We start from the raw sequence: 17,238 nt of genomic DNA on the forward strand, positions 1-17,238 counted from the left end.
AAAGTTTGACGTTTAGGTGACTGAATTTTCGGTTAGTTTCGGTAGCCAAATGCATAGTAACAAAACGGAACGTTGTGTCCTACACAAGCATCTTTCAGGAAAAACTGGACATCTGCTATGTAACTGAGAGTCTCCTCATTGAAACATCTGAAGTTCTTCAAAGGTAAATTATTTTATTTGATCCCTTTGCTGGTTTTTGTGAATGTTGCGTGCTAAATGCTAACGCTAAATGCTAAGCTAGCTATCACCACTCTTACACAAATTATTGATTTTCTCTGGTTCTAAAGCATATTTTGAAAATCTGAGACGACAGGATTGTTAAGAAAAGGATAAGCTTGAGGACAGGCATATTTATTTCATTTCATTTGCAATTTTCAGAAATCGCTAATTTTGCGTTATGGTAATGAGCTTGAGGCTGTAGTCATGATCCCGGATCCGTGATGGGGCGGACTAAGAGGTTAACTCCACACTGACCTTTCGACCAGGTTCAAAGAACTCCAAAGCCAATGCCCTGTCCCATCTCTACGATTTGGGAGAGGGTCCTGTCCAGAATGCTCCTATAATCTCATCCTCCCGAGTCGTAGCTCCTGTGGTCTGAGACGTAGATGTGGACATGCACCAGGCTCTGGAGAGCAAGCCCGCACCCACTAACTGTTCTCCCGAGCGCATTTAATTTCCTACAGGGATAAGGGACCTGCTGCTGCCCTAGGGCACACACAGCTGTCATCGCTGGACATCCAGGGATTTCTCGCACTACCCAATCCATCTCTGGGAAATACTGGTGGCCCACCTTAGCTCGGGATGTCACTCGCTACATCAACTCCTGTTCTGTATGTACCCAAACCAAATCCCCACGGAACGCTCCAGCAGGGAAGCTCCTTCCCCTTTCCGTGCCTCAGCATCCCTGGTCCCATCTATCTATTGCCCTTGTTACCTCCTCTGATGGTTTCACCACCATTTTGGTGGTTGTGGATAGATTTTTTTTATCCTGTCATTTCATCCCTCTTTCTGGTCTCCCTACTGCTCTACAGGTCGCTGAGGCACTCTTCCAGCAGGTCTTCTGTAATTATGGCCTCCCGGAGGACATCGTCTCTGACCGTGGCCCCCAATTCACATCACGGATATGGAAAGCCTTTATGGAGAAGCTCAGGGTCATGGCAGTGGAGAGGATGAAGCAGGAGCATGGGAGGTTCCTAAGGAGTCACTGTCAGGATGGCAGGGAGAGTGGGCGCAATTCTTTCCATGTACAGAGTACCACAACTCGCTACGTCACTCCTCCACTGGGTTGACCCCCTTCCAGTGTGTTCTGGGTTTTCAGCCGGCCCTGGCTCCTGCAGTTGATGAGTGGTTCCGGCGCGAGGAAGAAGTGTGGAGCAATGCTCACGTGAGACTCCAGCGCGCCATCCACCATCCAAAGGAGCTGGCAGACCACTATTGCAGACCGACCCCTGTGTTCCACCCTGGGGATCGTGTCTGGCTTTCAGGAACCTCCCACTCCGCCTGCCCTGGAAGAAACTGAGCCCCCGGTTTGTGGGGCCGTTCAAGTTTCTCCGGTGGGCCAAGAGGTGACGTATAGGTTACAGCTTCCCAGTGACTACCATATCTCACCTTCTTTTCATGTCTCCCTTCTCAGGCCAGTGGTTCCTAGTCCCCTAGCTGATGTTGTCCCCCATGACACACCTCCATCCCCCCTAGACATCGAGGGGAAACTAGCATATGCCATCAGATCCCTACTGGACTCCCGATGTTGTAGGGGTCGACTCCAGTACCTGGTGGACTGGGAGGGGTATGGCCCAGAGGAGTGGAGTTGGGTTCCAGTGGAGAACATTCTGAATCACAACTGCGATTTCCACCTTCGCCACCCGTACCGGCCTTTTCCTCGTCCTCGGTGTCGACCCTTCTGTTGGTGTCATCTTACAGAGGGAGCCGCCCATCAGAGTGGGGGTAATGCCACGTCTACTCCCACTCCTCTCCTCTGACGTTCGATGTCGCCGGTATACTAACCACCAGTCCTGGGAACCATCATTACTCACACACGGTATCCATCATTACGCGCACCTGCAGATCATCATGATACTCACCTGGACTCCATTACCTTCCTGATTACCTCCCATATATCGGTCACTCCCTTGGGTTCCATCCTTAGTCAGTATTGTTCCTGTGTTCATGGGTAAACACCACTGTTACGTTGTCTCTTTTTATTAAATGTTTCACCTGCACCTGCTTCTCGACTCACAGCGTCTCCGTTACATAAACTTAAAAAATGTAGTTACTGAGTTCATGCCTAAACCTATCCTTAAACACTTCGAAATTTGACCTTTGGAACAACTTGAAAATTTGACATTTAAAACCTCTTTAAGACTAGGCCTCAATACTGCCCCCTTTGGAGGAAGTGCGTGCCCATAGTAAACTGAAAATATTATTATTGAATAGAAAACACTCTAAAGTTTCTAAAACCGTTTAAATTATGTCTGTATGTAAAGCAGAACTCTCAGGGCAGCCTTTCTCCCAAACTCTCTCTCGTCAAGAGAAAAGTTGGGTCAACTTTGACGTCATCGCCCCCACCCTTCCCAGGCAGCTACCGATTGAAAAAAAACCTTATTGAAAAAAAAAATGTATTGTGTAACATGTACTATTACTGTCATCTGATGAAGATTTTCAAAAGGTTAGTGAATGATTTATTTTTTAATCCTGCTTTTATAATTTTATATTTTCTGGGACAAAATGGCTGCCTCTCGTCTTTTGTTTCGGTGGTGGTCTAATATAAATATGTGCTATGTTTTCGCCGTAAAACATTTTAGAAATCTGATTTGCTGGGTGTTTATCTTTCATTTGAGCTATTGTGTGGAGGTTAAATATTTCTAAGAATATTTTGCGTTATGGTAATGAGCTTGAGCCGTAGTCACGATCCCGGATCCGGGATGGGTCGCCGCAAGAAGTTTTAAGAAACATGGATGAATGTCTAATTCTGACACAAGACTGTGAGAACTAGTTGTAAAATACATTTTAGCTAGCTAGTACATGCAAGATTTGGATCTGGGTTCTAAGATATTACTGTATGTGTTGTAAAGGCATGTAAGCCACTTTGGTGAGGCCCTGGTGTAACTTAAGTCCATGAGCAAACATGGCCATGTGTTCATGTGGACTGCTATCTACAGGTTATAGTTGGTCTGGCACCATGCAGCCATACTGTTCTCTCATTGGGTTACTGTGTTGGGACCATGTTGGGATCTCATTGGGTTATTGAGCACAGATTACATTAGAATATGTAGCTGCTGCTGTGTTGAGGTGACCTGGGAATATAGGGGATACACACACATGGATGCATGCACATGCAGACACACACACGCATGGATGCACGCACACACACACACACACACACACACACACACACACACACACACACACACACACACACACACACACACACACACACACACACACACACACACACACACACTGCTTGGAGAAAAACTGGGGATTTAGGGATATGTGTGTGTGCGTATGCAACAGAGAGGGAGAAGACACACACACAGAGTGTGAGAGACAGACACACACACACAGAAAGAGAGAGACAGACACACACACACACACACACAGAGTTGAGACACACACACACACACAGAAAGAGAGAGACACACACACAGAAAGACACACACACAGAGAAAGACACACACACAGAGAGAAAGACAGACACACACACACACAGAGAGAGAGAGAGAGAGAGAGAGAGAGAGAGAGAGAGAGAGAGAGAGAGAGAGAGAGAGAGAGAGAGACAACTGAAGCGTTGATAGCTGAGCGTGGATAGCCATCCTCTACAACTGTGCTGTGAGGCTTGATCAACCGATCAGATCAGTGTGACAGATGCATTACCATAGGTTAATGAGAATCCTAACACTGCTGCCTCTAGCGGCAATCAACTCTACTCTCCCAAGATACTCTCTACTCTTTCTACACCCAACTCCATCAATCAGTGTCACATGGTTGGAGTTGTACATAAGAGATAGACACACACACTCCCTAACTGCGAGCTATCACATCATATTACAGTTTAAATGAATTTTTATGAAGTTTTAATACATCTAGGGTATAATCTGAGCCATACAAACTAATTGACTTCTTTAGCGCTGGTGATAAGTAGGAATAACACCACCCAACTGCTATGTCAATCCATCAAAAACCACAGATTTATCCAGATAAAGTCAAATGTAAATCATGAACGTGTCACTCTGTAAGGGATATATAGGAGAGGAGGAGTGTTCATTTGGACCTGGCTCCAATTCTCTCTCTCTCTCTTTCTCTCTCCCTCTCTACAGCAGGAGGCTGGAAACAGCATGCTTTCACAGAATCATATTCCTGATGTTCCCTGATCTCCGGCAGGGCTGAAGATGCACCATACTCATTTCGCGCACACGCACACACATACACACACAGGGACAGACAGGAAGGCTGCATGTTAAGGAAGGATGACTGCTATCTTGCTTTCAGGTCCTGAGCAGCTCAGTTGATAAGAGACTGGCACTAGCTAGAAATGCAAAGGTTGTGTGTTCAATTTCTGCAGGGATCACATACATATACTAAAATGTATGCACTCACTGTACTGTAAGTCACTTTGGACATACTGTAGCCCTGTGAGAAAGAAAGGAGCTGTGTGGGGATTGGGGCGGGTGTTGTGAGTCATTTGGAGCTCCGTGCTAGGTGATGGTGGGCTGCTGAGCAGGAAATTAGGCTTATGGAGCAGCCACTAATCTGGGACCCGAGACACGATGCCTCACTGCCTATCAGAGGAACAATTTAAACAGCTAATGGAATGAGACTGATTCCTCTCTCCCTCCCTCTCTCCCTCTCTTTTTCTGTCACTCTATCTCTCCTCCCTCTTGCTCCCTCCTCAGACTCCTCTTCTCTCTCCCTCTCTTTCTCTCCCTGGTACGTGAGCTCAGACAGTGACTCAGAGCACATCTCTGTTACCTCCAGGCTTAAGGCAATCTAAATCTTGCAAGGGAATGATTCTTGGACAACTAGAGTATATGTGTGTGTGTGTATGTTTGCATATGAGTGTGTGTGTTTGAGTCTAATGTGCTTCTGAGTGTGTATATGTGTTAGTGGTTACTAAGTTACTCAGTTACTAATAAACAATCAGCAACCGTCCGACTATATGTGATAAATTGAAACTCTGATTCCCGCCCCAGACCCTAACTGCAAATATATGCTAGTCAGAAATGGTGGAACAATATTTTGTCAGGGTGCAGGGTTTATTTTGCCTAATTTAGATGTTTCTGCTTCTTTTCTGTCATTATATGTTGCCCTAGAAGACTAAATAAACCCTTAGTCACCTGAATAATGCCATGAATCGATGAATGCTTCACTCTAGTTGACATCGGTAAAGTTCTCTGTCAGCTCTGCTTCTTTCGCAGAGCAAAGATGTTTAGGGACCGGGACTCCAATAACGAAAAGAAAACGGGAATGATGCTCTGTGCAACATTTTCAAATTACACCAGTTTGACTGGTTGTAAGGAAATAGCAAGCTGTAAAAACGACCCAACATGTTTCTGATAAGATTTCAGTTTGGCTTGGATGCATATTTTATGTGGTTGAAATACTATCAGCTTTTATGACTGATAAAGATAGTTAATATTAAGGCTATGTGCAAGTGTATAGACCTACAGTCAGTGTCCAGATTTCAGTTTCCATTTTACTCATCTGAACAGTAGGCTACAGTTCGCTTGACGTGCCATAGGCCTATTTGAAGTCCCCATCTTGTGACTGTCGAATTTGAATAGCGCCTCGCAATCATCACACGTAACATTCACTGCTATCATCCTCTTTTAACACTTCACTAAATCTTTCCCAAACATTGCTATTCTGTCCCTCCCTTCTCTATTTTAAAATCTCAATTTCGCAGCTTGTCTCTTGTTGAATTAAACTCTGACACTAGCTAGGTTTCCATCCAATTGGCAACAGATTTTCATGCGAATATTATAAAATCTGCATAAAGAAACTATGCTAATTTACCCACCACGAGCCATGTTTCCATGCTCCTTTACAAAAAAATATACTGGTGACATGATGATCGATGCTTCCCGAGTCGTAGTGCGAGGACCACACACCATATCATCGAGTGACTCCAAGTTCACTTCCATAATCATGGTTATTATATCAATATTTGCACATAAAGGCGTTTCCAACACCATTAGTCACATAATGTATTATACCGACACGAAACGATCCCACCATGTTAAACGGAGAACTGATTTTCCTGCATTTATAAAATTGTACCCAAAACAATTGTTTTTTTCCTAATATGGTGTGACTTTACTCACATAAAAACTGTAGATGGAAAAGTGGTTAGCGTTCATACTGTTCCCAAAAGCATTTGGCCATTGGCGTGTAGGCTATTTGGTGCTTGTACAGTTAGGTCCTAAAAGCTTAGGTTTACACACTAATGGCAGATTTAATTAAAGAAAAACCTCAATGTATCCTGTTGATATAAATTGCACAAGAATGATACATTTTTGGATTTTTTTTATGTATCGTTTTCTCTTTATTCAACCCGCCCGACCACCCACCTGCCTTTCCTCTAGACAATATTTCATGACCCTAAAACCACCCACTCTGAACCGGGTTATGAGTCACCCTGTGCATCACTAGTGTGTGTGTGTGTGTGTTTGTGTGCATTCCCCCTATGTGTGTGCATGTATTAATGCTATTGTAGTAGGCCATACTAGGTATTGCTATTGTAATGCTATTGTACTAGGCCACTTATGCTATATGAGTTACACGCAATCATGGCTTTGTATAATACTATATGCTCCTTTAATTTTTTGCAGGAACTGGGGACTGTGAAAAGACCCCTGGTCGTTTGTAACTACGCAAACCATTTGGAATTTCCAACACAATGTTTCTTATAGAAACAAGAAGCAATGCAGTCAGCCTTTCCTCAACTCTTAGCTAAATGACACTGGCATGCATAGTATTGATATCAGCCCTCTGATTACAATGAAGAGCAAAACGTGCCGCTCTGTTCTGGGCCAGATGCAGCTTAACTAGGTCCTTCTTTTCAACACTTGACAATACTCAGGATCTTTATCATGGACAGACCTCTCCCCATCTTTACAACCATTGAAGCAATATGTTTTGACCATGACAGTTTACAATCGAAAGTAATACCAAGTAATTTTGTCTCCTCAACTTGCTCAACAGCCACATCATTTATTACCAGATTTAGCTGAGATCTAGAACTTTTGTACAAATTACAATGCTCTGAGTTTTAGAGATGTTCAGGACCATGTTCAGGATGTTCAGGATTATTACTGGCCACCCATTCCAAAACAGTGATTTCACTAGCTGTGGTTACTGACACGTATAAATTTGAGTCATCAGCATACATGGAGACATGCTTTGTTTAATGCAGTTACAGGTCATTGGTAAAAATAGAAAACAGTAGAGGGCCAAGAGACCTGCCTTGCAGTACACTCCACTCCACTTTATGTTTAACATTAGAGAAGCTCCATTAAAGAAAACCCTCTGTGTGTAAGGGTTGTCGTCGGTGGAAGGAGAGGACCAAAGCGCAGTGTCGTTATTGTTCATCTTTTTAATAAACAACTGAACACTTCAAAAAATACAAAACAACAAAGTGACAACCGAAACAGTTCTATCTGGTGCAGACACACAAGGACTGAAAATATAGAAAAACTAACACCCCACCCCAACTCACTCCCTGACCATACTAAATAAAAATAAAACAAAGGAATAAAGGTCAGAACGCAGCAGCATCGGAGTGAAGGATGACTCCGGCAGCGCCGGACAGGCAGGAGACTCCGGCAGCTCCTGGCTAACTGACGGCTCCTGGCTGGCGGCTCCTGAACAGACTGGCGGCTCAGGACAGTCTGGCGGCTCAGGACAGACTGGCGGCTCAGGACAGACGGGAGACTCTGGCGGCTCAGGACATACGGGAGACTCCGGCGGTTCAGGACAGACGGGAGACTCTGGCAGCTCAGGACAGACGAGAGACTCTGGCGGCGCTGGGGAGGAGGAAGGCTCTGCCAGCACTGGACAGGCAGGAGCGTCTATAGGGAGAAGACAGAGAGACAGCCTGGTGCGGGGGGCTGCCACCGGAGGGCTGGTGCGTGGAGGTGGCACCGGATAGACCGGACCGTGCAGGCACACTGGAGCTCTTGAGCACCGAGCTTGCCCAGCCTTACTTGGTTGAATGCTCCCCGTAGCCAGGCCAGTGCGGCGAGGTGGAATAGCCCACACTTCACCACACTCCCTGTGTGCCCACCCCAATACATTTTTGGGGCTGCCTCTCGGGCTTCCAGCCAACGCCGACGTGCTGCCTCCTCATACCACCACCTCTCAGCTTTCGCTGCCTCCAGCTCAGCCTTGGGGCGGCGATATTCTCCAGCCTGTGCCCATGGTCCCTTGCTGTCCAGAATATCCTCCCAAGTCCATGAGTCCTGCGATCACTGCTGCTGCCCATTACCACGCTGCTTGGTCCTTTGTGGTGGGTGTTTCTGTAAGGGTTGTCATCGGTGGAAGAATGAGAGGACCAAAGCGCAGCGTGGCTAGTGTTCATCTTTTTAATAAACAACTGAACACTTCAAAAAATACAAAACAACAAAGTGACAACCGAAACAGCTCTATCTGGTGCAGACACACAAAGACTGAAAATATAGAAAAACTAACATAGAAAGTAGGAACCTGCCCACTAGCCATGATTGGCTGAGATAATGGATGGGCTGGACATGCCGGGAGATGAGATTGGATTGGTCTGCCATGTAGTATGTAGTCTGTAATGTGAGCTGTTCAGTATGTGTGGATAGTCCTTTTGGGGGGGGGGGTCACAGCCAGACTCCTGGTGACGACCGGTTGTGACACAGCCCAGGATCAAACCCGGGTCTGTAGTGACGCTTCTGTCATAGTGCCTTAGACTGCTGCACCACTCGAGAGGCCTTGATAGTCCTTTCTACCGCGCTGTTTTTGAAAGATATAACGTTAGTCGAGAACTACAAAAGTTTTGCGATTTTTCTCAACAACATTGATGCCCTGAATTTAGCAGGTGCTATCGACAGTTAACTGGAAAAAGTTGGAAAAAGTGATGGGCTACTTTCTGCACATGCCACAGTAAGTGTGAACCAGAGTGACTTAACACACTGCTGGCCAAACAAAACAGAGTTAAACACACTGTAGCTACAAACGAAACAGAGTTATTAAGTGGTTCCCGTCTGCCTTGAAGCGTTCATCCATGTATGCGGATAAGAGTCTTGCTACAATTTCAGTTATATTTTAAAATGTAGTCAGAAAATCATTTTTATTGCAAGTTAAAGTGTACTGTTAGTTAGCTAAAGAATGTTAGCTTGCTGGCTCGCTTGTGGTAATATTACTACAAACTTGTAGTTATATTACTTGAATCAGAAATGTATTTGCATTGCTAGTTATAGCCTAATGTTAGGTAGCTAACATTGAACCTAGTTTGTTAGCTTTAGCTACTTGCAGATTCATACTACAGCTACGACAATGTTTGTATTGGTAGCAGTATGAGTTGGGATTATGTTAGCTACTTTTCTAAACAAAAGACTCCACTTCGGCCGGATTATTACATGACCTATAAAATTAGCCAGGTGTGTCTGGGGGTGATTAAGGCCCTCTATTGTATTTCATGAACATGTGTACATGTCTAGACAATTAGTGACCCATCCACTTAGCTAGATGTGGGTGAGGGGTGGTTATAGCATTTTCTTCACATAAACCGTCAATTTAGACAAGTATGTCGGGTAAGAGTCTATAATCTATAATTATAAAATATTTTTATCTGGATACTTTCTGTTTTTGGTATTGCTACTATGCATGATTACGATGTGTCACTGTTCATGTTGGCATTTCCTGCCTAGGTTTACCCACTTTACCAAAAATAATTGTAAACATCAAATGTTTTTGTGACAATTAAGCCATCTGATTCAATGAAAGATGGAGTTGAATTTTCTTAAAGTCCCACCCCCCCCATCATTATTATATCATTGATCTTGTTTTCAATATACTCAGGCCACCAGGTGGAGGTGGTGGGGTACCACTGGTGACCACTGTGGCGTGAGGGGGGTCCAGCCTGAGGATGCCCACTATAGTGAGCACTATAGTAAGGGACCCTGCTGTGGGAGTGGAAGTGTGTGTGTGTGTGTGAGAGGAAGAGGGGTAGTAGGCAGCAGCACTAACCCTATACCTACATCCGGGTTGGATTATCACCCACAGCCATGGGACCGGCGGCCAAAAGTGAGTGAATGTTAGACATGTTCAATCAACCAGTCAGTTGTGACAGTGGTATGGTAGTCCTGGGGTACAGGCTTGATGGGTCCATAATTTGCATTCCCAGCACTGCACCCAGACATCCTTAGGCTTGTTACAACTAACCCTGACCCTTGCAGCCATTGGCTAGATTCAATTTTAGCTACATGTTAAAACTTTAGCATTGCTAACATCAAATATATCTACCCACTGGTTATAAACCTGATATAAACTGCTACATTCACACCTCTACCATAGCAGTGTTCCTACATGCTCAAAAGAGTAGATTATACACTGTTCATAGGCTTCTAGCCTTCACCACTCTATATACCCTTCCCATAATCTCATGCTCTGTCTGAAGGATCATTTAGAGCCAATACCTGTGTCCCACTTCCTGGCCCTAGTGATAGAAACAGAGAGGAGACCTTCCTTCTTCTTATGAGTGTATGTGTGTGTGGTGCGTGTCAGTGTTGTGCTGAGAGTGGGCTCGTGGCCATGGCCGAGTGCTGCTGTATCCATCCAGAACCCCTCAGACACACACATACACACAAACTAGACACGAGACTAACCAGAGTTCCATCAAAAAGACAAATGAAAGAGTAACACAAAACAGAGATGGACTCAAAATAAAAACAGTCAGTATTTCCCATTCTGTTTTCTCCCTCAAGGCTCTTGCTTTAAAAAGGAGCAGGGTGTTTGTCATTGACACAGATTACATCAGTAAGAAGTCGTTTGAAACATTGTTGAGTGATCCTAATAGCCTACTTCAGTCAGTTCCATCATGGGTTAACACCTACCATATGCAGGTTATCATAGTGGACAGGGTGGGCACAGGTTGAAGATGAGGGCACCTGCATATGTTCCAACAAAGAGAACTGTATATCTGCACACCTTACAAATAGGCTACAGGCATACCCTCTGCTAGGTTTGAAATTAATGCAAGTTATGATCTATGGTCTATTCTGATACTGTACATGGGCAACAATTAAACAAAGCAAACCAGGATCCTCCCTCTGACTTTTTCCTGTACTCCACCAGGGCCAGTATCCACAAAGCGTTTCAGAGTAGCAGTGCTGATCTAGGACCAGACTACTCCGTCTATGTAATCTTAATCCATTATTATCTAATAGACAAAACTGATCCTAGATCAGCATTTATACTCTCAGACGCTTTATGAATATAGGCCCAGGCTTTCAACATTACTCTCTGCTCAGCTGTGGCAGACAGACACTAACTGTGTGCCTATGCTGCTTTCTTCTGGCTGTGTTCAGTATTGCAGCTGTCTGATCCTGCCTTGGCCACATTTCAGACCCCTTGACCTTTTCCACATTTTGTTGTGTTGTAGCCTTATTCTAAAATGGATTAAATAAATAAAATTCCTCAGCAATCTACACACAATACCCCACACTGACAAAGCAAAAAAGGTTGAGAAATGTTTGCAAATATATAACAAATAGAAAATCAGATCCTTTGCTATGAGATTCAAAATTGAGCTCAGGTGCATCCTGTTTCCATTGATCAGAGCAAAAACCAAGCCATGGGGTCGAAGGTATTGTCCTCATAGCTCCGAGACAGCATTGAGTCGAGGCACAGATCTGGGGAAGGGTAGCAAAATATTTCTGCAGAATTGAAGGTCACCAAGAACACAGTGGCATCCATCATTGTTAGATGGAAGTTTGGAACCACCAAGACTCTTCCTAGAGCTGGCCGCCCGGCCAAACTGAGCAATTGGGGAGAAGGGCCTTGGTCAGGGAGGTGACCAAGAGCTTTAGAGTTATTCTGTGGAGATGGGAGAACCTTCCAGAAGGACTACCATCTCTGCAGCACTCCACCAATCAGGCCTTTATGGTAGAGTGGTCAGACGGAAGCCACTCCTCAGTAAAAAGCAGCCCGCTTGGAGTTTGCCAAAAGGCACCTAAAGAATCTCAGACCAATGGAAACAAGATTATCTGGTCTGATGAAACCAAGATGGAACTCTTTGGCCTGTATGCCAAGCGTCATGTCTGGAGGAAACCTGGCACCATCCCTACAGTGAAGCATGGTGGTGGCAGCATCATGCTGTGGGGATGATTTCAAAGACAGGGACTGGGAGACTAGCCAGGATCGAGGCAAAGATGAACGGAGCAAAGTACAGTGATCCTTGATGAAACCCTTCTCCAGAGTGCTCAAACCCTCAAAGTGGGGCAAAGTTTCACCTTCCAACAGGAAAACGACACTAAGCACAAAGCATAGACAACGCAGGTGTGGCTTCGGGACAAGTCTCTGAATGTCCTTGAGTGGCCCAGCCAGAGCCCGGACTTGAACCCAACCGAACATCAATGGAGAGACCTGAAAATAGATGTGCAGCGACGCTCCCCATCCAACCTGACAGAGCTTGACGGGATCTGCATAGAATAATGGGAGAAACTTCCCATAAACAGATATGCCAAGCTTGTAGCATCATACCCAAGAAGACTCAAGGCTGTAATCGCTGCCAAAGGTGCTTCAACAAAGTGCTGAGTAAAGGGTTTGAATACTTATGTCGATGTGATATTTCCTTTTTTATTTTGAAAGAATTAGCAAAAATGTCTAAACACCTGTTTTTGCTTTGTCATTATAGGGTATTGTGTGTAGATCGATGATAATTATTTTACATTTTTAAATACATTTTAGAATAAGGCTGTAACATAACAACATGTGGTAAATGTCAAGGGGTCTGAATGTGTTATGCAGGTGAATGAGGACCCAAAAGCAACTTGGCGAAAACAGAGTCTTTAATCCAGTAAAGTAAATCTACAATCATAAAGCATAATTCCACTCGTAATGACGAGAACAGACTGGAGACTCGATCATGAACTGCAGGTTGCCTCGGGAAGGCACTTGAACGTAGCAGACTCAGACACCTGCTCACCACGCAGCATCTGAGGGAAACACGACACGACAGGGCGATACACAGCACGGTGAACAATAGACAAGGATCCGACAGGGCAGGAACGGAAAACAAGGGGAGAAATAGGGACTCTAATCAGGGAAAAAGATAGGGAACAGGTGTGGGAAGACTAAATGATTGATTAGGGGAATAGGAACAGCTGGGAGCAGGAACGGAACGATAGAGAGAAGAGAGAGAGGAAGGGAGAGAGAAAAAGGGGAACGAACCTAAAAAGACCAGCAGGGGGAAAACGAACAGAGGGAAAAGCAAAATGACAAGACAATATAAGACAATACATGACAGTACCCCCCCACTCACCGAGCGCCTCCTGGCGCTCTCGAGGAGGAACACTGGCGGCAACGGAGGAAATCATAGATCACAAACGGTCCAGCACGTCCCGAGAAAGAACCCAACTCCTCTCCTCAGGACCGTAACGGAAAGCGATAAAAAGGGAAACTAGGGTACTACTCTAAAAAATGAGACACGGGTAGAGAACTGAAAGCTATAGAGCAAACAGGACCAAACAGGCCAGGAGAGTAACAACTAGGGACAGACTGAGACACAGCAAGGGCAGGAACAAGAACAGGAGAGATGCGGTGGCAGGGAACAGACTGAGACCCAGCAAGACCAGGAGCAGAAGCAGAAAAAAAAATTACCAGACTTATTCTGCGCGCAGTCCGAACACGCAGCCACGAAACGGCGCGTGTCACGCTCCTGAGTAGGCCACCAAAACCGCTGGCGAATAGAAGCAAGCGTACCCCGAACGCCGGGATGGCCAGCTAACTTGGCAGAGTGAGCCCACTGAAGAACAGCCAGACGAGTAGAAACAGAAACGAAAAGAAGGTTACTAGGGCAAGCGCGCGGCGACGCAGTGTGCGTGAGTGCTTGCTTAACCTGTCTCTCAATTCCCCAGACAGTCAACCCGACAACACGCCCAACAGGAAGGATCCCCTCGGGATCGGTAGAAGCCACAGAAGAACTAAAGAGACGGGATAAAAAGCATGAGGCTTGGTGTTCTTAGTACCCGGGCAATAAGAAATAACGAATTCGAAACGAGCGAAAAACAACGCCCAACGAGCATGACGCGCATTCAGTCGTTTGGCAGAACGGATGTACTCAAGGTTCTTTTGGTCAGTCCAAACGACAAAAGGAACGGTCGCCCCCCTCCAACCACTGTCGCCATTTGCCTAGGGCTAAACGGATGGCGAGCAGTTCGCGGTTAGCCACATCATAGTTACGTTCCGACGGTGACAGGCGATGAGAAAAATACGCACAAGGGTGGACCCCATCGTCAGTATCGGAGCGCTGGGACAGAATGGCTCCCACGCCCACCCCCGACGCGTCAACCTCAACAATAAACGGTTTAGTGACGTCAGGTGCAACAAGGATAGGAGCGGATGCAAAACGCTTCTTGAAGAGAACAGGACAACAATCATACGACCGGTGAGGAGGAAGGGAGTTGGTTCTGGACCGACTGAAGACCGTGCGCAGACCATGATACTCCTCCGGCACTCCTGTCAAATCACCAGGTTCCTCCTGAGAAGAGGGGACAGAACAAACAGGAGAAATAGCAGACATTAAACACTTCACATGACAAGAAACGTTCCAGGAAAGGATAGAATTACTAGACCAATCAAAAGAAGGATTATGACACACTAGCCAGGGATGACCCAAAACAACAGGTGTAAAAGGTGAACAAAAAATCAAAAAAGAAATGGTCTCACTATGGTTACCAGATACAGTGAGGGTTAAAGGTAGTGTTTCATATAATATACTGGGGAGAGGACTACCATCCAAGGCAAACATGACCGTGGGCTCCCTAACTGTCTGAGAGGAATGTCATGTTCCCGAGCCCAGGCTTCGTCCATAAAACAGCCCTCCGCCCCAGAGTCTATTAATGCACTGCAGGAAGCTGCCGATCCGGTCCAGCGTAGATGGACCGGTAAGGTAGTACAGGTACTTGACGGAGAGGACCGTCTAGTAGCGCTTATCAGTCGCCCTCCGCCTACTGATGAGCTCTGGCCTTTAACTGGACATGAAATGACAAAATGACCAGCGGAACCGCAATAGAGACAGAGGCGGTTGGTGATTCTCCGTTCCCTCTCCTTAGTCGAAATGCGAATACCCCCCAGCTGCATGGGCTCAACACCTGAGTCAGTGGGGGAAGATGGTAGTGTCGGAGAGAGGGGAGACACGGTTAACGCGAGCTCTCTTCTATGAGCTCGGTGACGAAGATCTACCCGTCGTTCAATGCGAATAGCGAGTTCAATCAAAGAATCCACGCTGGATGGAACCTCCCGAGAGAGAATCTCATCCTTAACCTTAGCGTGGAGTCCCACCAGAAAACGAGCGAGCAACGCCTGCTCGTTCCAGTTACTGGAGGCAGCAAGAGTGTGAAACTCTATAGAGTAATCCGTTATGGATCGATTACCTTGACATAGGGAAGACAGGGACCAGGAAGCTTCTTTCCCAAAAACTGAACGATCAAAAACACTTATCATCTCCTCTTTAAAGTTCAGATAATTGTTAGTACACTCAGCGCTTGCCTCCCAGATAGCTGTGCCCCACTGCCGAGCCCGACCAGTAAGGAGTGATATGACGTAGGCAATCCGAGCTCTCTCTCTTGAGTATGTGTTGGGTTGGAGAGAGAACACTATATCACACTGGGTGAGAAAGGAGCGGCACTCAGTGGGCTGCCCAGAATAACATGGTGGGTTATTAACCCTAGGTTCCGGAGGCTCGGAAGACCCGGAAGTAGCTGGTGGCACGAGACGAAGATTCTGATACTGTCCTGAGAGGTCGGAGACCTGAGCGGCCAGGGTCTCAACGGCATGCCGAGCAGCAGACAATTCCTGCTCGTGTCTGCCGAGCATCGCTCCCTGGAACTCGAGAGTAGAGTAGAGAGAATCCATAGTCGCTGGGTCCATTCTTGGTCGGATCCTTCTGTTATGCAGGTGAATGAGGACCCAAAAGCAACTTGGCGAAAACAGAGTCTTTAATCCAGTAAAGTAAATCTACAATCATAAAGCATAATTCCACTCGTAATGACGAGAACAGACTGGAGACTCGATCATGAACTGCAGGTTGCCTCGGGAAGGCACTTGAACGTAGCAGACTCAGACACCTGCTCACCACGCAGCATCTGAGGGAAACACGACACGACAGGGCGATACACAGCACGGTGAACAATAGACAAGGATCCGACAGGGCAGGAACGGAAAACAAGGGGAGAAATAGGGACTCTAATCAGGGAAAAAGATAGGGAACAGGTGTGGGAAGACTAAATGATTGATTAGGGGAATAGGAACAGCTGGGAGCAGGAACGGAACGATAGAGAGAAGAGAGAGAGGAAGGGAGAGAGAAAAAGGGGAACGAACCTAAAAAGACCAGCAGGGGGAAAACGAACAGAGGGAAAAGCAAAATGACAAGACAATATAAGACAATACATGACAGAATGCTTTACGAAGGCACTGTAAATCTGCAGATTGTAAGTCTTCCTCCTATATCAAAATAAAATAAAATAATACAACTCAAAAATACAGTATAAATCATTTCTTTTATAGTTTCTTAAAAAAATATAATACTGCTAATGGTTTGTGATGGATTCAGTTTATTAGCAATCCTTGATACTGAAAAAAAAATCCCAAATTGTTTTCCTTTTCAACATGGCTTCCAACTCCAGGAACACCCCTACATGTAACATACAACAAATACATACATGACTTTAGAATGTTTCTATTGAGTCAAATAGAAACTTTCAAAACACAATATAAGTTCAATTATAAGTCTCAATTTGGCAGTGCAAATAGGACTTCACAGGGATTTTATATTTCATACCTCCACTGATTTTCGAATAATGCCTCGGCTTATTGTTAAACTCTTCTTCGTGTCGAAAATGGCCAACTTAATAAAATAATAATACATCTGTTTTGAATGTGTAGTTATACAAGTAATGCTGAAATGAGAAATGTAGCAACCTCTTAAAAGGATGACAGTCATGGTGGTGGAATTCTTGGGCTGAAGAACAGAGACCTAAGGGGACCAACAGTTTC

This window comes from Oncorhynchus gorbuscha, linkage group LG02 (genome assembly GCF_021184085.1).
Source record: "Oncorhynchus gorbuscha isolate QuinsamMale2020 ecotype Even-year linkage group LG02, OgorEven_v1.0, whole genome shotgun sequence".
NCBI lineage: Eukaryota > Metazoa > Chordata > Actinopteri > Salmoniformes > Salmonidae > Oncorhynchus > Oncorhynchus gorbuscha.